General features: G+C 35.1%; 1 protein-coding gene and 1 pseudogene across 5 annotated transcripts in view; one reads left to right on the forward strand and one right to left on the reverse strand.

The window, feature by feature from the left end:
- NUDCD3 (NudC domain containing 3) overlaps positions 1-25,585 on the reverse strand; it is a 155,877-nt gene that overhangs the window by 105,744 nt on the left and 24,548 nt on the right. The gene's annotated exons all lie outside the window — the stretch shown is intronic.
- On the forward strand, positions 20,306-21,913 carry LOC100619981 (dnaJ homolog subfamily B member 14-like; annotated as a pseudogene).

Consider the following 25,585-nt stretch of genomic DNA (forward strand, 5'->3'; position numbering starts at 1 on the left):
AAATGAGAATTGTCAGAGGTGATATCCCCCTTTTCATCTTTGATGCTGTTAATTTGCTTTTCTTACTTCCTTTTTTTAATTAGATTGACCAGTAGTTTGTCTATTTTGTTTGTTTTTTCAAAGTACCAGCTTCTTGTCTTATTTATTAAATCAATAGTTCTATCACTTTCGATTTTATTAATTTCTCCCTTAATTTTTAGGATTTCTAGTTTGGTTTTCTGCTGGGGGTTTTTAATTTGGTCACTTTAGAGTTTTTTTATTTGCATTATCAATTGATTGATCTCTGCTCTCCTTAGTTTGTTGATATATGCACTCAGGGATATGAATTTACCTCTGATTACCGCTTTGGCTGCATCCCAAAAGGTTTGAAAGGATGTCTCGCCATTGTCATTTTCCTCAATGAAATTATTAATTGTTTCTATGATTTCTTCTCTAACTAAACGATTTTGGAGTATCATATTGTTTAGTTTCCAATTAGTTTTTGATTTGGTTTTCCATGTACCATTACTGATCGTTATTTTTATTGCCTTGTGGTCTGAAAAGGCTGCATTTATTATTTCTGCTTTTCTGCATTTGTGTGCCATGTTTCTGTGATCTAGTGTATGGTCAATCTTTGTGAATGTGCCATGTGGTGCTGAGAAGAAGGTGTATTCCTTTTTGTCCCTATTTATTTTTCTCCATATGTCTATTAATTCTAATTTTTCTAAGATTTCATTCACTTCTTTTACCTCTTTCTTATTTATTTTTTGATTTGACTTATCTAAATTTGATAATGGTTGGTTCAAGTCTCCAACTAATATGGTTTTACTGTCTATTTCTTCTTCAATTCTCCTAGTTTCTCCATTAGAAATTTGGGTGCTATATTATTTGGTGCATATATGTTGATTAGTGATATTTCCTCATTAACTAAAATCCCTTTTAACAAAATATAATTACCTTCCTTATCCCTTTTGATCAGGTCTATTTTTGCTTTGGCTTTATCAGATATCATGATTGCCACTCCTGCCTTCTTTCTGTCAGTTGAGGCCCAGAAGGTCTTACTCCATCCTTTAATTCTGACCTTGTGGGTGTCAACCTGCCTCATGTGTGTTTCTTGGAGACAACATATGGTAGGGTTTTGGATTCTAATCCATTCTTCTTTTCGTCTACGTTTTATGGGTGAGTTCATCCCATTCACGTTCAATGTTATGACTGTCACTTGTGGACTCCCTGGCATTTTGATATCCTTCCCTAATTCTAACCTTTCTTCTTCAGCTCTACCTTTTGGTCCAGTGATTTACTTTAAATCAGTCCCCCTTGTATTTCCATTTCTACCCCCCTCCCTTCTTATTCCCTCCCTTATTTTCCCCTGTAGTCTTTTTAAAATTTCCCCCCCCACCCTCTCCCTCCCTTGTACTGCTTCCCTCCCCACCAATCTGTTTTTTACCCTTCTACTCCCCTTTACGGCGCAAATCTATTCTCTTCCCCAATGGATTGGATTATTCTTCCCTCTTTGGGTCAGTTTCAAAGTACGTAAGAGTTGAGTATTTCCTATCTCCAACCTCTTTACCCTTCCAGTATATCGATGTTCTCCCCCCTCCCGCCATGAGCTTCTTTGTGACATATAAATTTACCCCCATTTGTTTCTTTTCCCATGTCTTTTAGACATAACCTCTTTTCTTTTTTAGCTTTAGTCATGTATATATATATATATACATACACATGTATATGTATTTATGCATGCATATATCTATATACCTATTTATGTCTTGTCCTTTCATCCTATACAGTTTGTCACTGTTCCCTCTGAGTGTAGTTTCCCAATTATATGGCAATAAATATACCAATTTAAGTGATATGGATGAATATATACAAAAATACAAAGTGCCTAAACTAACAGAAGAAGAAATAGAATTCTTAAATAATCCCATATCAGAAAATGAAATCCAACAGGCCATCAAAGAACTTCCTAAGAAAAAATCCCCAGGGCCTGATGGATTCACCAGTGAATTCTATCAAACATTCAGAGAACAGTTAATCCCAATACTATACAAACTATTTGACATAATAAGCAAAGAGGGAGTTTTACCAAACTCCTTTTATGACACAAACATGGTACTGATTCCAAAACCAGGCAGGTCAAAAACAGAGAAAGAAAACTATAGGCCAATCTCCCTAATGAATATAGATGCAAAAATCTTAAATAGGATAGTAGCAAAAAGACTCCAGCAAGTGATCAGAAGGGCCATCCACCATGATCAAGTAGGATTTATACCAGGGATGCAGGGCTGGTTCAATATTAGGAAAACCATCCACATAATTGACCACATCAACAAACAAACCAACAAGAACCACATGATTATCTCAATAGACGCAGAAAAAGCCTTTGATAAAATACAACACCCATTCCTATTAAAAACACTAGAAAGCATAGGAATAGAAGGGTCATTCCTAAAAATAATAAACAGTATATATCTAAAACCATCAGCTAATATCATCTGCAATGGGGATAAACTAGATGCATTCCCAATAAGATCAGGAGTGAAACAAGGATGCCCATTATCACCTCTACTATTTGACATTGTACTAGAAACACTAGCAGTAGCAATTAGAGAAGAAAAAGGAATTGAAGGCATCAAAATAGGCAAGGAGGAGACCAAGTTATCACTCTTTGCGGATGACATGATGATCTACTTAAAGAATCCTAGAGATTCAACCAAAAAGCTAATTGAAATAATCAACAACTTTAGCAAAGTTGCAGGATACAAAATAAACCCACATAAGTCATCAGCTTTTCTATATATCTCCAACACAGCTCAGCAGCAAGAACTAGAAAGAGAAATCCCATTCAAAATCACCTTAGACAAAATAAAATACCTAGGAATCTATCTCCCGAGACAAACACAGGAACTATATGAACACAACTACAAAACACTCGCCACACAACTAAAACTAGACTTGAGCAATTGGAAAAACATTAACTGCTCATGGATAGGACGAGCCAATATAATAAAAATGACCATCCTACCCAAAATTATTTATCTATTTAGTGCCATACCCATGGAACTCCCAAAATATTTCTTTACTGATTTGGAAAAAACCATAACAAAATTCATTTGGAATAACAAAAGATCAAGGATATCCAGGGAAATAATGAAAAAAAACACATATGATGGCGGCCTTGCAGTCCCAGACCTCAAACTATATTACAAAGCAGCAGTCATCAAAACAATTTGGTACGGGCTAAGAAACAGAAAGGAAGATCAGTGGAATAGACTGGGGGCAAGCGACCTCAGCCAGACAGTATACGATAAACCCAAAGATCCCAGGTTTGGGGACAAAAATCCACTATTCGATAAAAACTGCTGGGAAAATTGGAAGACAGTATGGAAGAGATTAGGAATAGATCAACACCTCACACCCTACACCAAGATAAATTCAAAATGGGTGAATGACTTAAACATAAAGAAGGAAACCATAAGTAAATTGAGTAAAAACAGAATAGTATACATGTCAGACCTTTTGGGGGGGGGGGAGGCTTTAAAACCAAGCAAAACATAGAAAGAATCACAAAATGTAAAATAAATAATTTCGACTACATCAAATTAAAAAGCTTTTGTACAAATAAAACCAATGTAACTAAAATCAGAAGAGAAACAACAAATTGGGAAAAAATCTTCATAGAAACCTCTGACAAAGGTTTAATTACTCAAATTTATAAAGAGCTAAATCAATTGTACAAAAAATCAAGCCATTCTCCAATTGATACATGGGCAAGGGACATGGATAGGCGGTTCTCAGATAAAGAAATCAAAACTAAGAAGCACATGAAGAAGTGTTCTAAATCTCTTATAATCAGAGAGATGCAAATCAAAACAACTCTGAGGTATCACCTCACACCAAGCAGACTGGCTAGCATGATAGCAAAGGAAATACATTGTACACAGAGACAAACACACTGTCTTATAATCGAACGTAATGGACTTCTCCATTAGTGGTGGTGTAATGTCCCTGAACAATCTGCAGGGATCTAGGAGAAAAAAACACTATTCATAAGCAAAGGATAAACTATGGGAGTGGAAACACCGAGGAAAAGCAACTGCCTGACTACAGCGGTTGAGGGAACATGACAGAGGAGAGACTCTAAACGAAACTCTAATGCAAATATTGACAACATGGAAATGGGTTTGAATCAAGAACACATGTGACACCCAGTGGAATCACACGTCGGCTATGGGGGGTGGGGGGGAGGAAAAGAAAATGATCTTTGTCTTTAATGAATAATGCTTGGAAATGATCAAATAAAATATTATTAAAAAAAAAAAGCAGATAACCTGCCAAAAGGATGAAAGTGCCATGATAATTTACACTATTAATTTAGAGCCCAAGTGAACAGTATAATTAATAAGCAGTTTATTTTCTACTATTGCATTCCTTTCAAGACCTACTGAGATTCTTTCCTGGTGTTTCCAATTTTATTCTCTCCTGTCTCTTTTACTTATTTTCCCTTTCTTTTTTCTTCTCTCTTAGCCACCACAATTTGGAACTAAAGTCTATTAAATAGGATGTGCTCTATTTTTCATTCAAGTAGCAAAAGCATAAGGCATTTTATATTTCTTCCAAAACAAAACAAAAGCCAGAAGCAACATGACATAGTGGAAGGCACACTGGCCTAAAAATCATAGGATCACGCATCTGAAGATCAAAGGGGTTTTGTTTTCTAAGGCAAGTCCAACACGAAAATACTCTGTTGTGTTTTTTTCCAATATGAAAAGTCTCTCTATCAATACATATTGCAATCTATCTGTAATGAATAGTAGTCCCATTTTAAATATGAGAATATTGAAGGTCAGGGAGGTAAAACAATTTTCCTGAGGTTACAAAGGAAATAAATGAAAAAGTGAACACTGGAACCCATACTCTGTCTCCAAGCCCAGCACTCACTCTTTTATATCACACTGTCTCCAAGATAACTTTGGGCAATTCATTCCATCTTTGTAGTTCTCTAATCCCTTGTCTGTAATATGATTGGCTTCTCAAATTCAATTATATTAAAGGTCTTTTCCAGTTCTTTAAAAATCTGTGAAAAATTAGTGGTATGGCTTTTTTCTTGTTTGTGCATGGCCTTGTTTCCTGCCCTCCTGTGAATAAACCATCCTATTAATAGAAAAGAGTACCTAATCTTTGCTTTAGATCATATGTTCTTTGAGGTCAAGAACCATGGAACTCTCCACAGCACTGATTGTACAGTTTTACATACAAATGTTGTTCAGAAAATAATGACAAAAAATGACTTCCATTCTAAACATCTAACGCTTAAAGGATGACAGACAATAACCTAGTTTTATGTGAAAGGCAGTGAAGTGAAGCAGGGAGACTTTTTTTTAACACATAACAACCTTATGCAGCAGCAGGTATTTTTACCTCATACCATTTATTTGGGAAATTAAACTTTAACTGAGAGGGTTTACAGAGCAGCAGAAAAACCCAAAGGTGAAAGAGTTGCTAAAAAAAGACATTCTCAAGTGGCCAAGCATAACATGAATAAGGAGGGCAGGAGGAAGTAAGCATTCAGAAATGTAAGACTAAGTGACAGAACAGACAGATGCCTATGCTCTACTTTAATCACAGCAATGCCACTAGATCACTTTGATATACCCCCATGTCCACTGCACTGAGAAACAATTTCTAGAACAGAAAGAAGTCCTATAAACAGAAGGAACATTTACTATAAAAGCTTCTCTGTAGAAAAGCTTATTTAAAATTTCACTCATTCCTTAAATATTTAACAAGAATATATGCTTTATCACCTGCCTCTACCAAAAAACTAAAACAGAAATGTATTAGGGATGGAGAAGTGTAAAAAGTGCCAAATGGAAAGAATGGCTAATAGCACAATTAATGTCATGTGGCCACAAGGAAGAGAAGGACATTTTATATTTCTCTCAAAAAAACAAAATAAGCTTCAGCAATAAGACAAGAGAAGCTATAAACAACCTTTGAATTTCATCTCCTTGTTCACTCCTAGAAAAGGTGACAACTAGCAAATGAGCAGAAACAGCTGATAACTAAACTATCCAAAGAATCCCTACCCTGGATGCATTATCACCACCACCTGCCAGGGGAAAAAAAAAAAGTTTTTCCTTCTGAGATTGAGTTCCCACACCCTTCCATTACTCCTTCTACCACACCTTAACCTTTGCCAAATACCCTGCTGTGTGTATAATCCAAGCAATGTGGTTCTTTAATCTTTATTTAGGGTTTATAATATGTCACTTTACGCATGCATACTCAGGAAGCCTTCTAACAATATGTAATATAAAATATATACATTTTACAAAAAATATAATAAATATATACAAATCACATCTGTGGTTTTATGTAAATTACCCATAATGTGTGTGGTTTGGCTTGGTTTATTGAAATAGACTGATTTTTTCCAAATTATTTAATATAAAGAGGCTACTAGGAAGAAAGTTAGATTACAGAAAACAAGAAACTACTCAAACCATTTATTCGAGGGAGACATAAGTGCAAGTCATTCTACTTTATTCACCTAACACATATCCTGCTGTCAATATATTACTACCATCCTAGCAAAAGGCAAGGGATTTTGGAATTTTTTTCTCCTGAGATAACTTGAGCCTTGAGATGGCAGTAAGTTCTCTTATTTTAATGAGATTTTCATTAAGGACACCCAGAAAATACATAAATGCTTTTTAGGTCACAGCTAGTCCTACCTACCCACTTATTGTGAAGTTCTGGCATTGCAGAAAGCAAAAAGCTTTCAGTGAGTCAACTTGCCAAAAATGATGTAAATTTATGGAGGGGGGACGCATCACTTTCATGTGTGTGTTTTAAAAAAACAAACAAACCCTTACCTTCTGTCTTAGAATCAATATCGCATATTGGTTCTAAGGCAGAAGAGCAGTAAGGGCTAGGCAGTGGGGGTGACGTAACTTGTCCAGAGTCCCACAGCTTGGACGTGTGAGAGGTCACATTTGAACCTAGGACCTTTCATCTCTAGGCCTGGTTCTCAGTCCGCTGAGCCACCTAGTTATTATCCCCATAAGCATCATTTTCTACCATAAATTTACAAGTCAAAAAAAGCCTCAAGTGCTATATTGTCGGTCTAAACTTTAGTTTTAATTCCTTCCCAGCAAGTACTTATTTTCCCAAAGTAGAATTCTGGCCCAGCCCAAGTGAATGGATGCCTTAATGCTACCACAGATAAAAGCCAAAGCCTCAATTCTCTTGGTTTCTTTTTTATATTCCCAAATTCAATATCTCTGTGATGGAAGACTACATTCCTATACCTCCAGCCAAGAGATATTTATTTTGGGCAGAAGAAGAAGCCAACGTAAATTTTAAGGATTCTTTTCAATTTTATTTTGGAGTTTCTTCTGCTCTTGCTGAACTGCCACAATAGCACAATTGAGGAATTAATAAATAAAAAGAAAATAAAGATAATACTTAGGAGAAAGAAGACAAAATCAAAGAAAAGGTCCACCTGACAGTGCTTTGACATGTAACACCAAGTAATCAGAACACTTTTGTTTTCTGAGGCAGGATATACCCAAACACTGTTCATTTAAATAGGTCAGAAGACATTCTAAACTTATGCGGGGGTTGGAAGAAAAGAGGAAATAAATACATATCAAGAAGCTTTCCTTCTCCTCCCCTTACTCAGTTTGTACAAGCAGCCCTAGAAAGAGAATCAAAGAAACGATCAAAATGACACATGGAATTGCTCGTTGGCTATGGGAGGGGGGTAGAAGGAGGGGAGAGAAAGAACATAAATTATGTAACCATGGGAAAATGTTCTAAATTAATTAATTAAATGAAATTTTAAGAAAGAAAGAAAGAAAGAGAGAGAGAGAGAGAGAGAGAGAGAGAGAGAGAGAGAGAGAGAGAGAGAGAAAGAGAGAGAGAGAGAGAGAGAGGAGAAAGAGAGAAAGAAAGAGAGAGAGAGAGAGAGAGAGAGAGAGAGAGAAAGAAAGAGAGAGAGAGAGAGAGAGAGAGAGAGAGAGAGAGAGAGAGAAAGAAAGAAAGAAAGAAAGAAAGAAAGAAAGAAAGAAAGAAAGAAAGAAAGAAAGAAAGAAAGAAAGAAAGAAAGAAAGAAAGAAAGAAAGAAAGAAAGAAAGAAAGAAAGAAAGAAAGAAAGAAAGAAAGAAAGAAAGAAAGAAAGAAAGAAAGAAAGAAAGAAAGAAAGAAAGAAAGAAAGAATCAAAGTTAGGAGAGGTCAAAATTCCCAGAATCAAGGGTAGCCAGAGACAATTAGACTAAGCTATCTTTCAGTAACAGTGATTCCAACCTGGCCCAAGGCACAACAAATAAAATTCTTCAGATTACTGTCTTCATCCAGGGGGGGAACAAGAAGTTCAAAAATGAGAAAGGAAGCAGAAATGAAAAGAGAAAATAGGATACTAAAGATTACCAAACCGAAAACTTTTTTTTTTTAAGAGCAGAATCTGTTAGGAACACGAACTCTTAAGGCTTCTTGTTATTTTTTTTCAGACCATAACCTCCTTCAAAGTAAGATGATTCACATATAGCTGAGATTGGCAGACATTTCTAAGCAGGATCAATCAACCTGCCAAAATTCACAGAAACTTACTTTGTAGAATGTACTAAAAAGTATGCAAGGGAATATCATATAATATAGTCTCTGCTTTCAAGAAGCTTCTGGCCTAGCTACATTTCATAAAAAGGTCCTATGTGTACAAAAAATATATCCAGAGGTTTTATTTGCAACTTCCTAACCCCGTACAAAACAAAACAAAAACACCGGAAACAATCTATATAAAAAACAAAAATATACCCGTTATTTTGGACCTCTCAGCATCAGCATTTGAGGCTGACTTTCTTAGATCTGAATAGCACATACCCCCAACTATTTTCTGGACTCTTCCATGGTTTCTACTTGTTCAGAAAACATAGACTAAATGAATTTTTGTTTATTACTTGGTAATCTATTTAATTTTATTTTGTTACACACTAGATATAAGACTGTATTCTCGATTCTTATTTTTCTTCCTAGATAATTATGTTTACAATAATAAAATTCTTGAGACAAAAATTGTATAATATCTAGCAAACTCCATATTATAAGTTGCATATTTATTTTCCTGGCTAAGAGAGAACAATTAAATACGAGAGGGTTTTTTGGAGGAGAGATAAGTGTCTTCCACATATATCTTACAAAGGTAACTAATTATAAAACTTAAATGGACATATTTGTTTGGTTAAAATGGTTTTTTGAAAAATATCACTATACATAAGCTTGCTGTTTTATTTAAATAAAATCATTTGTCTCTTATTTGGTGATGGTTGCTCTTTTGATATATCATTGAAATATCCATGACTGTCATAGAGACATTTCACTTTTCTATGCCTTGTCAAGTAATTATTCCAATTAGCTTTAGTAAATAAAATAACCAGGGGGCAGCTGGGTAGCTCAGTGGATGGAGAGTCAGGCCGAGAGAAGGGAGGTCCTAGGTTCAAATCTGGCCTCAGACACTTCCCAGCTGTGTGACCCTGGGCAAATCACTTAACCCCCACTGCCTAGCCCTTACCACTCTTCTGCCTTGGAACCAATACACAGTATTGATTCCAAGATGGAAGGTAAGGGTTTTTTTTAAAAACAGACAGACAGACAGACAGACAAAATAACCAAACTGTCATTCAGTTCTTTGGAGAAGCTACAAAAATAACCTGGAAAAAAGCAATATAAATTATTACTTTAAAATGTAATGTAAATGTAACTCTTCTAAAACTGAAGCCCAAGGCTATCTCTGAATTGTAAAGACTAAATATAAATATATATATATATATATATATTTTTTTTTTTTTTTTAAGATAAAACAGATTAAATTGAGTCCCTAACTAGCAATTTAAATTAAGCATTTCTGGCCAAATCTACTATATAAATGTGACCATGAATTTCTTTAGAAATGAAGAATTCTGGGGGCAGCTGGGTAGCTCAGTGGATTGAGAGCCAGGCCTAGAGATGGGAGGTCCTGGGTTCAAATCTGGCCTCAGTCACTTCCTAGCTGTGTGACCCTGGGCAAATCACCTGACCCCCATTGCCTAGCCCTTACCACTCTTCTGCCTTGGAACCAATACACAGTATTGATTCCCAGATGGAAGGTAAGGGTTTAAATTTAAAAAAAAATTTTTTTTTAATAAATAAATGAAGAATTCCAAACTCAGCAAAGTAGAAAAATGAAACATTGCATGAGGCATGAAATAAGAAGTAAAGAAAGTCAAGCAAAAAAACCTTCCAAAGGAAGGCTCTTCAAAATATACATTTTGAAAAATTAATGAACAAAATTGATCCAAAAATCCATTTAATTGGAAAATAAAACTATATGGTAATTTTTCCAAACATTAAATCAAATATACCATTAATCTTCCAAAAAAGAAAACCAAACTTCAAGTACCAAAAAATAAAAAAAGAACTTTAATGAAAATGCATAATTACAAACTATTCTGCTAGCAAAAATTTTATCTTAAATGAATATTTGCAACAATACAAAATGCCCAAGATTGACATAACATGAAATAGATTTTTAAATATCCCAATCTCATAAAAACAAACGTAATATCATAAAGGAACTCAAAGAAAAAACTCCAGGATCAAATGGATTTATAAATGAACTCTATTAAACATTCAAAGACTAGTTCATTCTAGTACTATTATTAATAATAAAAATTACAGTATTAATAATAATAATCACTAGTATTTATATAGTACTTTAAGGTTTAGAAAGCACTTTACAAGCTGTCTCATTTGATCCTTACAACACCCCTCTGAGGTAGATAGTATTATTATCCCTTCCATTTTACAGATGAAAAAATAAAACCAAGAGACTAAAGTGACTTGCCCACAGTCAAAGAGCCATTATGTATTTCAGGCAGAATTTAAACTTAAACTGGCTGAATTTTTAATGGCATTTCTCTTTCAGAGAAATTTCTCTGCCAGAGAAGGCAGGAGGTAGAGACAAGAAGGGAGAGAATTACAAGTATGGCAGATAGCCAGTGTAAATGCTAAGTGAGAGCATAGTTGAGATTATACAATATAAGTGGACCTTGTCAGCAAAATTTCATGATTTTCTTCTTTACCCAGCAGCTCATGAATAGACACTGTGAAAGGGAATTTTTATTCCCTTTGTTTATTTTAAGTTAATCAATCAAGAACTTAAAGTATCCCTACATAACACTTAGTAAATCACTAACAAAGAAAGTTCACACCCTAGAAGGCCACAAGCACTACCTTGCCACCAACTCCACCACTCTGTTCCCCCTTTCCCCCCCAGGCAAATTGGGAGGCTGTGATTGGTTCCTGTGAAGTGGGAGAGAGACAGGAAGTGACTTGGAGAAACTGCTTAGAAAAAGCCAGCCCAAGGACTCCTGAGGATGCATTTTTAGGAGGAATTTGGCTGAAGAGGAGGCTTTTTCTGCAATTCATTCTGTAGATTCATTCTGCAAGGCACTTTACAAAGATACATTCTGTACTGGTGAGTCGGGCTTCATGGATTCAGCATTGTGACTCAAGCTGAAGGAAGAGGCTTACACTAATGAGACTCTTGGTGAAGAGGCTACTGGACTTCCACGTGGAGATTGGAACTTTGTCAGGGAGCAAGCTGAATTTCTTCAGATAAGAGCTCTAGGGTAGTAGGCTAGGAAATATTTTCTACTCCCCTCATTAAATTAAATTATTAAGAGCTACTAACAACATTTTGACTTAAGAAGTTGATTTAATATACAGCAACCACAAACTCTTTTTTAACTATTATTATTTTTGTCAAACCAAATTTTTAATTATTACATTTGGTAACCAATTTTAAATATTACAATATGAAGGCAATGGATGACAAGAATAATCAAAGGTAGAGGCTAGGCAGGGCAAGATCTTCTATGGTGTAAGGGGTCAAAAGACAGTACAGATTTGAACAAGGGGTCAAACTAGACAAGAGAGAGGGGTGTGACTAGTACAAAATTAATGCCCTAAGAAAGAATTGAGAGGCAGAGGAATTAGAAGTTATGGTGAAAACAAAGAACAGGATTAGTAGGCTGTAAGACAGAGAAAAAAAATAAATTACAACAGATTATGATCAGATAATAAGAGTTTCAGAATTAATGAAAATGGAAATGTTACATTTAAGGGTAATGGCAAAAATCAAGGGTACGATTATCTTTATACATAGCTGAAGTGAGATGGAAAAGTAGTCATGTGAAGTGCCCAAGTTGAAGATGGTGAGGTCAGAGTACGTGAGGAAGTATCAACAATCACCAGGGGTGGGGGGGTGGGGGGGAGAAGGATGCTCCAAACAACCATTAATGAGAAATACAAATTAAAATAGCTCTGAGGTTCCAATTTATACTGATCGGATTAAAAAAATGACCCAAAAAAAGGGAAATAGCAATTTTTGGAAAAAAAGTAGGAAGATTGGCACATTACTGGTAGAGCTGTGAAATGGTCCATCTATTCAGGAAATTAAATTGCAGCTATACTTAAAAAGTCACTAAAATGTTTATATATATATATACATATACATATACATATACATATACATATACATATACACACACACATATATATATATAAAATTTTATATTTATTATATATATTGTCCCATCTAATATGTGTGTGTGTGTGTATACCCAGTAATACCAGTACTTGGTTTATACCCTAAAGAAATCTAAAAAAACCAGATGGTCTCCTATATAAAAAAATATTTTTAGTTGTAATTTTTTTGTAGCAAAGAACTGGAAACAAAAAGACTGTCCATATATTAGTAAATTGTGGAGCAAATTATGGTATATAAAAGTCATGTATATTTTTGTACCATCAGTACAAAGATTTAGAAATACTTGGAAGACTTTATATGTACTGAGCACAACCAAGAATGCAATTAATACAAGAACCACATTGTAAAGGAAAAGGAAAATAATTTTCAAAAATTTCAAAACTGATTAATGCAATGAACAACCACAACTCCAAAAGGCTGATGATGAATCAAATTTCCTCTCTCTGACAAGGAAGTAAAGAAGTAGAGACACAATTCTATTTTGTTTGACTATACTTGTTTAGGGTACAGGGGTATAAGGGTAATGAGAGTGATGCCAGAAAAATAAAGAGTATCAATGAAAAATTTAAAAGAAATTTAGAAAGAACAAACCAAGACATAACTGGAATTGTGTTCAATTTATTATATACTCTTTAAAAAACAAGTTATATGTAATGCCTACAACTGTCTTCTTTGTTTATGGAAAGGATATGCTTGTTGTTATCTGTCACTTTTTTTTAAGTAAAAAAACAATTTTTAGATTGATGACTCCTACCAATCTTCTTCCAAGAAGCAACACAAATATCATTGATGGCATAGTCACCCAGAATAAGCATGTTACATTCCAATACAATTAAGATCCCTTTAGAACAATGGCTTCAGGAAAGAAGAATCAACACATTTTAAAAGCTAACCATACTCTATTAAAAATAATTAAACTGGGTTGTATGACTTCTGTAACACTCCTCTTATCTTTGGCTAAAATCACTTGACACACTACATATGCAAATAATAAGTGTTATTAACCAAAGTTTCTACAATATTATTTGAACATCTACATGGCTTTACAATACCATTTACACTAGATAGAACACTATAAGATAGGCAGGAGGAGGGGAAGTTTTAATACTCTACTGTTTTTTGTTACACTATTTTTAAGTCTTCCTCTATTTTGTAAAAGAAAAAATAGAATCTGCCCTTATACTATTTTGGATTATTCATCATCAGAGTCTCATGCAATAGTCTTTTCATTAACCACAGTGACACCTAGAGGTAAAATTACTTCAATGAAATGAACCAAAGCAATGTTTCTCTTACAGGTACATACCAATTCCATAAATGACATCATACTATTTAGAGATAGAAGGGACCTTAGAGATTATGTAGTTTTACACTATAAAAGTTAAGATTAATTAAAACTGCACCAAGACTTTGGGAATTCCCTGTAAAAGATGTAGAAATAAACACAAAATATACAAGACCAAGAGTTAATTCCCTAATAAATAGTTCTCAAAAGAGTTGAAAACTATTAACATATGAAAGACTACAAACAATTGACAATGATATGGAAAACTACTCCCAATCACTAATAAGAAAAAAGAAAGTCAAAATAACTCAAATTTCACCTTATATACCTAGAAAAGAGGCAAATAAGACAAAAGAAGGCAATAGTAAATCCTGGAGGTAGTGCAGGAAGACAGGCCCCAAACAGGTGGGACTGATCTCAAAAGCAATTCAAAATTACACTTAAAAAAGAAAAGACTAAAATGTCCATACTCTTTGAGTCAGAGATATCACTGCTGGGCAAAAAAAAAAAAAGAAAAAGAAAAAGAAAAAGATAGAAATTAAAAATTCCTATAGACACCAAAATAGATAATTATAGTACAAAGCTCATAGATTGGGGACTGGCTAAACAAATTGTGGTATATGAATACAGTAAAAGTGAATTACTTCACTGAAAGAAACTATGCAAAGAATTCAAAAAATATAAAAAAATATATATGGATTGATGTAGAGCAAAGAAAGGAGAAGCAGGAAAAAATATATAGGCCTAAAACAATCTAAAAGAACAAAATAAAAAGAAACTCAATATTATAAGCTCAGTCACATCTGGAAATTTGAGAAAATACACATTTCTCTCTTTCACTGCAGAGATAGTAAGGGTGAGGAATATGGCATATATGAACCTGGTCATGCTGAACCATTTTTTCCTTCTTTTCCTTTTTTAATCTTTGTTACCAGGGAAGGTTTCCTGTGTGGGAGAGAAAGGACATTCAGAAATGAATGTGATATATAAAAAAGGCATAAATAGAAAGAAAGAAAGAAAGAAAGAAAGAAAGAAAGAAAGAAAGAAAGAAAGAAAGAAAGAAAGAAAGAAAGAAAACTGAGACAGCCACAGTACCTGTTAGCTTCAGATAAAAAGAAAAAAATTCTGACCAATTCCTACACAAAAATATCTTCTATAGAACCAATGCTAAATAAGCTACTGTCTAACAAGCTAAATAAGGTACTGTCATAAATGATAACCCAGAATCCACCAAAAAGAATCATCACAAATAAACAGACATAATTCAGTCTCAGGTAAGAACTCATCAAAATTTTTCTTCTACCATGTTTTACTTTTCTCTCTCCAACTATCACTTTCTACAAGGTTTTAAGCTGAAGAGGGAGCCAAACATCTTTTAGAGAGTGTGGAGTGAACCACTCATACCCAAGGGACTTTGTGTAGCAAATAATTCCTAATCCTCTCCAATAGGGGAAAAGAAGACATCTTCCAACAAAGATCTTACTCCATTCTACATGATTTCATCCAATCATATACTAATTTTAGTAACCACCACTATCCTGTCTGAAGAGTGAATGTATCACTTTCATCCCTGTTCAAGGAATTGTGCAAAGTTCTTTGATAAATCAGATTTACCAATCTGAACCCTAACTCAGTAAATTTTCTCCTGTTTCAGAGGCCAATTTTTCCATTGGAGGTAACAGCAATGTCTACTGGGAGTCAACATTATTTTAGAAATAAATGAAATCCTAAACTTCTTATATAATAAGAGAAACAGCAAATCTTTAGTACAACCAACCTTATGCACAAATCTGTAAGTTATAAACACTTTGAAGGCAAGAACCATGTAGTTTTTTACCTTACACCTTATATGTTTAGCACCTAGCATACTGCTTTGTATCTCATATTCATTTAATAAATCTTTGTTGAATTAAATTTATCTGATAATTTATGAGTTAATTCCATACACTGAAGTACTGCTATTCTTTCTACCTTCAAAACAGGGTAGGCCTCCTTACAAAGAGACCTGCTAAACTGCTGAAGAAGAAGCCCTGTGCAGAGTCAAATTAAAAAGAAACTCTATATAAGGAATCGTCCTCCAAAATGTCCCTGTTGACTGCCCTAACAATCCATATTGGAAAAATGACATGGATAAAAAAATTACTATTGCCTAGACCATGACTTGTAGCTAAATAGGCAACTTATATCTATCTTTGACAGGAACTACAGAATGGAAAATGAGTTGGACCCAACATAGAATAGAAAGTAATTGTACTGGATCACATATGGGAAACTATTGTTTTCTCAGTAGTCTCAAAATGCTCATTACTACAAAAAGCCCTTCTCTTTAAACATCATCCATATGGCTACAAATCAACATGATTTTAAAAAAATTACAAATGAGTCAAAGAGTAACTAAAATGTACATAACAGACATAAATAGGCTACATTACATTATCAACAATGGCTTACTCTTGAGAAGCAACAACAACAAAAGCACCAGCAACAGTATCTGTGACCAGAAAAAGATAGCCAGATTATTTGGCAAGATTTTATAAAAGCATATAGATACTCCACAGACTAGTTTGAGATATTAAAAGAACCAGAGGAAGACCTCTAGCAAATTGAATGAGATTATGAAAAAGTTCTGGAGAGATATGGCTAAGAAATAACAAAGGATGAGAAGCAGAAAAGGGTTGTAATCAGCACTGGTTGAGTGAACACAGAGATGAAAATCACAACTATATGAAAGCATTAAAATACTATTCTGTATCAAAAGTCATCTAATTAAAATGATCCACCCACAAGAAGGAAATGCTTAACAGATTTAGAGACTATTTTGCTATAACAATATCCATCACAGCACAAAAGAGTAGAATATTTCATAGAATCAAATCTATTAAAAGGCAGGTAATTTTGTTTTCTCCTTCCAGGAGATAGTGGGGATAGTTACTAAAGGATAAAAGGCCTGAATTATTAAAATGGTCTCCTAAGAGTTGAATGATGTAGAACTTCAACTATGTAAACTGAACATACAGTCATAATCTTACAAATACTTTCTATTTCCATTATAACTTTTTGTCCATCTCTTGCTTTCCAAAATATCTAAACTAAGCAGGCAGAAAAAAAGCATGTAAAATTGTCTTCAATAAAAAAAAATTTTAAAGGACAAAGAAACGAGAATTGGTTTTTAATGGGTCTAGATTCCTACTCCCCTACCTCAGAAAATAATGATACAAAATATCAATATCCTTTTAGAATAAAGCATGGACAGAAAACTTTTCTTTAATTTAAAATTTGTTTACTGATATAGATACCCATAAAAATCACCTCTATTGTTATAATATCAGCTTACTTATTTTGTAATTCTGTGAACCAACCATCTTCTAGCAATTTCACTATTGCTAGATGAGGATCTTCATCCTGTATTAGCTATCTCATATCTGGAGTACTTATCTCCCATTTGTTGTCAAAATCAAATGAGATCATTTACATAAACTTTAAATGAAACTAGAAAGCACTAGATAAATATTTATTTTATTATTCAAAAATTTAGCACAGGGAGGTGATGAAACTGAAACTGAAACTGAAACTACTATGAGTTCAGATAAAATGCTTGTTTTTGACAGAGTTTGAAATAGTGACTTAAGCAAGTTAAGAAAATTCACATATTCATTTTGTTTAACTATGCTACATATTTCCACTTTTCAACAGATGCTCAAAAGCTAGCTGTACATTACCTCCACAAGACTCTCAGCAAGGCCAATCAACAAGCCTTCATGAGTTTGCAAACACAGGCAGCAGGAATTATGGTCTCCTCAGGACTTCTCTCACACTTTACAAAGGCAATTTCTGGCATTCAGATTTATTAGCATCTTCTTAAAACTATCAATAAAGGGTTTGATTACTGCCCGACATGTTGATACACTCTGAGTGTGGGACACATACCTATTCATTTAAAAATTTTGAACTATAAAAGTCATATAGCAATTATACCCATGCTCTGCCAATCAGAGCCAAAGAGGAAACCTCCACACTAGTCTCCAATTCTTCATCACTATAAAATATGCTCTACTTATTTTTTTCAGTTTTTTTTATAACCCTTACATTCCATCTTGATCTAAGTACTGTGTATGGGTTCTAAGGCAGAAGAGGGATAAGGGCTAGGCAATGGGGATCAAAAGACTTACCCAGGATCACATAGCTAGGAAGTGTCTGAGGTCAAATTTGAACCTAAGACCTTCCATCTCTGGGCCTGGCTCTCAATCCACTGAGCCTCCCAGCTACCCCTTCTACTTATTTTTTAGAACAATTCATTATCTTAAGCACCTTTTACCAGGAAAGCTCAAGCAAGATATGAAAACCATCAACCTCAAACTTTCCGAAATGCTCTCAGCAGTATCAGACATTGAAGGCAGAAAGTAGTGTGAGAGCATATAAACAAATCCTAAATTACAAACTTGTTAAGACTAGAAATATGGTTTGTGAGTATTAGTACCATTCACTTGAATTGCTCCACTGCCTAAAAGAATGAAACTAGGACACTTTAGGCAACTAGGGAATAATTCTGATCTTCATATATCCCAGTAAACTGATACCATTGCCAAACTTAGTAGCAGGTGGGAAAAAATAAGAAGGGAGTGTCTTCCTCTAGTACCCCACAATAGATAAAATTAATTAGTATTGACCAATTAAGAATTTGAGTGTCAGAGATAGGGTAAAGGGAGAAGAAAGAATTAGTGATAATGTAATAAAAGAAAAAAATGATGCCATTAAAACATTTTTTTAAATGCACACAATCCCTTACTTGATAAATTGGCAAAAGAACAATTTTCAGATGAAGAAATCAAAGCCATATACAGTCATATGAAAAAATGCTCTAAATAACCACCAATTAGAAAAATGCTAACCAAAACAATTCTGAAATATCTCCCACCCATCAGACTAGCTAAAATGACAAAAAGGACAAAATGACAAATGTTGGAGAAAAATTAGGGCATTAATACACTGTTGGTGGAACTGTGAACTAATCCAACCATTTAGAGAGTTATAAAACTGTGTATAGTCTTGGACTAACAATACCATTGCTAGATTTGTTTTCCAAGAAGATCAAGAGAAAAGGAAAAGAACTTATGTGTAAAATATTTACAGCAGCTGTCTTTGTAGTGGCACAGAATTAGAAATTGAGAGGATACTCATCAATTGGGGAATAGATAACAAATAATGATACAGTATATGATTGTGATGGAATGCTACTGTGCCCTAAGAAATGATGAACAAGCTAATTTTTTAAAAATTTGGAAAGAACTACATAGAATAATAAAAAGTGAAATAAGTAGAACCAAGAGAACATTATTAACAGCTATGGAATTAATACTGGAAGAATAAATTGTGAATGTTACCTCCAGAGAGTGAACTAAAAGGTGAAAACATTAAAGACTGCCTTTATTTATGTAGCAGCCCAGCCCATAGACATTATGGGGAAACCAGGAATGTGAGTGAGCACATGGCCATTATGTGCATGGCAATGAACTTTATTGCCAGCATGGCTGAAGTTTAGGCGCGAAACCTTGCTTTCCTGTGTCCCACTCACCTGAGGAGTAAAACCCCACCTTCACCTTGTCATAGGTTGTATTATCCAATAGGGGTACCCCAGATAACTCATCCATATGTATTGAGGTATCATGTAACTGTTCAATATGTATTGAGCTGGCAAGACTATAAATAAACCAGCTCCACTAAGCTCCGCCCACTGGTTCAGGATTCCCGGGTCTGGCAAGTAGCAACTTCTCCCCTGTCTCTCTTCTCTATCTTTCTTACTAAGGCCTGGTCCTTAGACCAGGCCTGCCTTACTAAGGCCTGGTCCTTAGTCCAGGCCTGCCTTACTTCCTCTCTTTCCCCTAATGCTATCTAGCATTATCTACCTCTTGTAGTTCCTAGTCTCCTTTCCATCTGCACTAGCTTTATCCTCTGACCAGTACGGTGTTAAAAGGGGATCATTGGGTGGTTTCAGCCTGAATAATCACACCCAGTGGTCGGAGCTTAGCTGTGGCTCATACAAATAATATTCGTCTACTGACTCGGTTACTCACATCTCTAAAGTCGGCTCGTTCACGCCCTTCGCGGGTTAAAAACTTCTTCTCTATCTCTATCCTATCTTTCCCCCTTGTGCAGCCTCTCGCAGGCCGAGAGACCACAATTTAAATATTCATTTCATCTCCCAGATGAAACCTACTGTGATGTGGGGAGGGGAGGGAGGACCTAGGACACTTGTGGATGGGATTTATTATATAGATATGAAGAAAAATAAGCTAAACATATTTGCGATTTCATTTATATACAATCTTCTTTGTATATGGAGATGCCTGTCTTATTTAGTTTTGCAAAATTTGGAATCAAAAATTAAAATTAAAAATAAAATAAAACGCACATAAGAAAAAAAATAGGGAAATGGAAGAAGGAGCGAGCCATGGAGGGGAACTGGGACAAGGTGGAGAAATGCATCAAGATCGCCAGGGAATCACTGGAGGCCGGCAATCGCAACCGGGCCCTGCGCTTCCTGCACAAGGCAGAGAAGCTCTATCCGTCCCCCAGGGCCCAAGTACTTCTGGAAGCAATTATGAAAAATGGAAGCACAGTTGCAAATGGACCACATTGCCAAAAACCGTCAAGTGGTGGTGATCATAACAGACCCAATAATACAAAGGACAGTGCTGGTGGTGAAAGTGGAAAAGCCTATACCAAAGATCAAGTATATGGAGTCCTCAGCATAAACAAGTGTAAAAATTACTATGAAGTACTGGGAGTCACAAAAGATGCCAGTGATGAGGATTTGAAGAAAGCTAACAGAAAGCTTGCTTTGAAGTTTCATCCAGATAAAAACCATGCACCTGGAGCAACAGATGCTTTTAAAAAGATTGGAAATGCCTATGCAGTTTTAAGCAATCCTGAAAAAAGAAAACAGTATGACCTCACGGGCAATGAAGACCAAGCATGTAACACCAAAACAATGGTAGATTTAATTTCCACAGAGGCTGTGAAGTTGATATAACACCAGAAGATTTGTTCAATATATTCTTTGGTGGTGGATTTCCATCAGCTAGTATACATTCATTTTCTAATGGAAGAGCTGGATAGAGCCATTACCACCAACACCGGCATAGTGGACATGAGAGAGAAGAAAAAAGAGGCAATGGAGGGTTCTCTGTGTTTATACAGCTGATGCCCATTGTAGTCTTGATTCTTGTGTCCTTGTTAAGCCAGTTGATGGTCTCTAATCCTCCTTATTCCTTATAGCCCAAATCTGGTTCTGGACAAACTTTTAAAATGCAGACAGAAAACTTGGGTGTTGTTTATTATGTTAACAAGGAGTTTAAGAATGACTACAAAGGATGACTACAAAGTTATTACAAAAGGTAGAAAAAAGTGTGGAAGAAGATTATGTAACTAATATTCGAAATAATTGCTGGAAAGAAAGACAACAAAAAAACACATACGCAGTATGCAGCAAAAGTATATCGGGATGACTGACTATGATAAAAGGCAAAATCACTTAACATGGACAACTGTAAAGAATTAGAGTGGCTGACTAGTCTCTATAGAGGAGGATGAACTGGGATTTCCATTTGCATCTTTTAGCACACTTTTTTTTCTGTACAAAAAGACATTTAGATTCATTGTTAAATCTCAAAACTAAACTGGACAGTTGCTCCCCGAACTCTTATGCTATAGGACTCAAAACAGTTAATGGCTTCTTTACATAATAAGAAACTGAAAACTAAAATTCATGATTTAGTATGCATCACTTAATTGATATTTTACTTTTTCTTACAATGCTTACATAATGCTTTAACTACAAATTATTCAGAAAAGGATTATCTTGCCTATAGCAGTTTTGCAGTTACAGTGATTCTCCTCTTCTCCCCTGGTCATGTAAATATTTGTGGAAAAAGAAACATTTTGTGTATATAGAAGTTATTGACTTTATATTTTAAAATCTCAGAAGTTTAGCTCCATGAAACACTTTTGCTCCCTGATGAATAAATATAAGACAATGTTACTTTTTCCTTGTCAGGTGTCCAGTGTGTGGAGTTTAAACAATGACACTTTTTTTTAAGGCAATTTAACTTTGTGTAATAATCTTCTAGCTTTATCTGCTTAGAAGAATTTAATATTTTTAAATGTATATTCCTGAATATATGTTGAGATGAATTGAGCTGGTGTAGATTATCAGTTTGCCATTTAGTTTTATGAATTGCTAAGCAATGTGAGGAAATGAAAAGCTATTCTGATTAATTTAAAAATAAATATAATAAAAATGCTATACAGGGTGCAGCTGGGTAGCTCAGTGGATTGAGCATCAGGCCTAGAGATGGGAAGTCATAGGTTCAAATCTGGCCTCAGACACTTCCCAGCTGTGTGACCCTGGGCAAGTCACTTGACCCCCATTGCCTAGCCCTTACCACTCTTCTGCCTTGGAGCCAATACACAGTATTGACTCCAAGACGGAAGGTATGGGGTTTTTAAAAAAAAATTTTTTAATAGAAAATAAAAAAAAATAAAAATGCCATACAGATACTTAATGTTGACATTTCTTGAGAAGTAAATGTCAATTTTGAAATTCTGAAAGTAAATATATCCCCTCACTCCCTCCATCGCAACCACAGCCAATTTATGTCCATTTACAAGCTTCTAAAATTAATGAAGGAAAAGACTCTCTTTCTCCCCCACACACAGAAAAATTGCAGTTTCTAAGTGCTCATTTCATGCTTGTTCTTGAAAATAAAGTAATTCTTTTGTAAGCAAGTTGTAAGAAAAGATATTACTAAAATTAAACCTTATGCCTTTAACACTATTGCCAACTACTAAACTTTTAGATAGATAACTTGCAAAAATTATTTGACCTGTTTGACTACATGCAAAGATGAGCAGAAATATAGTGGCAGAGAGAATAATCCTTTATAGGAAGTCTCTGAAAATGTCTCTGCAGTGCCACTTTGAGTTCAAATCGACTCGCCATTTAAAGTAGTTGAATTTAGTCATAATAGAAAATATACAGTTTTGTAATGAAATCCACTAGTATAAATTAGAAACATACATCAACAGTTGGATATTGGTTTCTGTGCCTGTAAATCGAGTATGAGGGTATTTCATTTGAAATTTTCTATGTTGAACTGTCGTCATATTTTAATCATTTTGCTTCATATTCATTTAATGGAACAAGAACAAGATTTTGATAGTTTTTCTACTTGATGAGAATGCTGGAAATTCTGTGATAGTGGCAATGCTCATTGTGTTTAGAAATTATTTCTGAATTTAGCTAATTTATTCTCAGTCTAATAAATTCCTGCTAAACTGATAAAAAAAGAAAAAGAAATAGATAAGCAGGATGCCTTTAAAAGTTGTATGTTGAATTTATATTATATTTAAAAGGAAAAGTAAACTGTAGCAACAGATATTCATTTTGTGTACAATCTCTTTCTGTTACTCTTGATATATGAAAATGCTCATTTTATTTGTTATTTGCCAAGTTCAGAAAACAATTATTATTTTTAGAAAAAGTACATTAGGCAACAGAACCAGAAGTAGTTAAATGCCTTATGTTTGCATTAAAAATGTTGTGCTACAATAAGTAATAAAACTGTGTGCATAAATCTATCTAGTTAGATGAAACTCATAAATAAAGCTAAAGATCGTGGAAAGAAAAAAAAAGAATTGGTTAAGTCCCTAGAGTGTGCCAGGAACTATGCCAGACACTAGGAATACAAAGACAAAAGTGAAATAGTTCCTGCCATCAGGATGATTACAGTCTAGCCAGAGAGAGATGACATACACATATATCAATATAACAAAATATAAGGTGATTTGAAGGAGAGGAGGGATCAGAAAGGTTTTGTGTACTTGTGCCAAAACTGTGTAGAGGGAATTTGATCCTCTGCCCTTCCTGAATTGCCAATCCAGCTCATCCCATTTTTTACATGCCAGCTTTGCATCCATGAACATAAATAAAAGGGTGTGGGTGGACCCCACCCGTGTCACTACTTCCCTGTGCAGGGAGGTTGAGACAGACAGAGTCCTACAGGATGAGGTACATGTCGTCAGACTTAGAGTAAGAAAAAGACTTTAAATCTATGCTTATCTACTTTTTCTATTTCAAGCGATTATTAATAAACTTAATGGAAAATAAGAACTTGGAGATATTAATTTTAATCTAACAAAATCCAAAGAAATCTAAGAATTCTGATATAGTAATAAAGAGAAAGCAAATTCTATGCATGGAGGACAGTCAGTGCAAAGGCATAGAAGAAGAGATGGGAGTACGGTATATGAGAATAGCAAGGCAGCTAGTTTCGCTGGACTACATCAAAACCGGATGGAGGTAATATATAACAGAGAAAGATAGGTTGGGATTTGGTTGTGAAAGTCTTTAAATGCCATTCAGAGAGTCTTATATTTGATCATAAAAAAATCACAGAGATTTTCCTGAGTACAGACGCAACATAAGGACTTACACTTCAGGAAAAATCATTTTTGCAGCAATGTGAAGAATGGATTGAAAAAAGCATATATTTGAGACAGTGAAACCAAAGAGGAAGCTACTGCAATAGTCTAGAAGAGAGGCAACAATGTCCCAAATTACAGTGAAGGATATGTGAAAAGAGAACAGATAAGAGATGTTTTGGAGGTTGAATTAACAAGACTTGACAAAACAAAGACTTGACTAAGGAGTGAAGGATAACATCAAGACTATGAACTTGGATGATTAGAAAAAATGGATAAATGGATTTAAAAAAAGCACTTACTTTCAACCAGGCAGTGATAATGGTGTCAGGATAATGGTGTCATCAACACAAATAAAGAAATTCAGAAAGAGAAGTTAGTTGATGTTACAGATAATGAGTAGGCAGCAAGTGATGAGGGATTAGAACTTAAGGCTACCACACACACACACCACACACAACTACCAACCTGTAGTGATACACACTTGTAACATCTGTACCTGAAGCTTGAAGTCATCATTCTACTGACATGTAGATCTGACCATAAGCTCAACAAGTCCAAGCAGCAAAAGGAATAAAGCTGAGTAAGTGTCTGCACAAAGTCTGATGCCAATATGATGAGCCTCTGAAAAGGGAGGGTAGAAGCTTGACCAGGCTGCCCAAGATTGGGTAAACCAGCCCAAGTCAGAAATAAAGAAGGACAAAGATTCCCCATACCTATCAGCAGTAGGGTTGAGCTTACATTGGGCCACTGCACTGTACTGCCCAGCCAGGAAAGATAGGAAAAACTGATTTCAAAAACAAAATAAAATTAGGCTTGAAATTCATGTTCCACCAACTATGTGCACCAAGACTTGAGTTAAGAATTCTCTTCGGTGGGCAGAGTCAAGATGGCTTCTTAGCAAGCTGCAAAAGTTCAGACCTCGTGGAAGACCCTTCCTAACCGATTACAGACTGAATGCTCCTAGGGCACCGAAATTCAAGCTGAGCAACAGGACAGAGGTGGGGAACCCTCCTTCTGGATTCAAATCAAAAGTACGCCCCCCAAAAGCCGGATCCCTAGAATACTCGGGTCTAAGGGGAAGGCAGAGGGAAGATCCCAGGTGTAAAATTGAGATTTGAACTCTGGACTCCATTCCCCAGGAGTCCTTGCTAGCTCCCAGAATGCCCTCTAATCTCACTGAATTCTCACCTGGGACGAGAATAAAATTTTAGTTAAAGGGTCTTCCCCGTAGGCGGCGCTCTTTTTT

Source organism: Monodelphis domestica, chromosome 1 (assembly GCF_027887165.1).
Source record: "Monodelphis domestica isolate mMonDom1 chromosome 1, mMonDom1.pri, whole genome shotgun sequence".
Classification (NCBI taxonomy): domain Eukaryota; kingdom Metazoa; phylum Chordata; class Mammalia; order Didelphimorphia; family Didelphidae; genus Monodelphis; species Monodelphis domestica.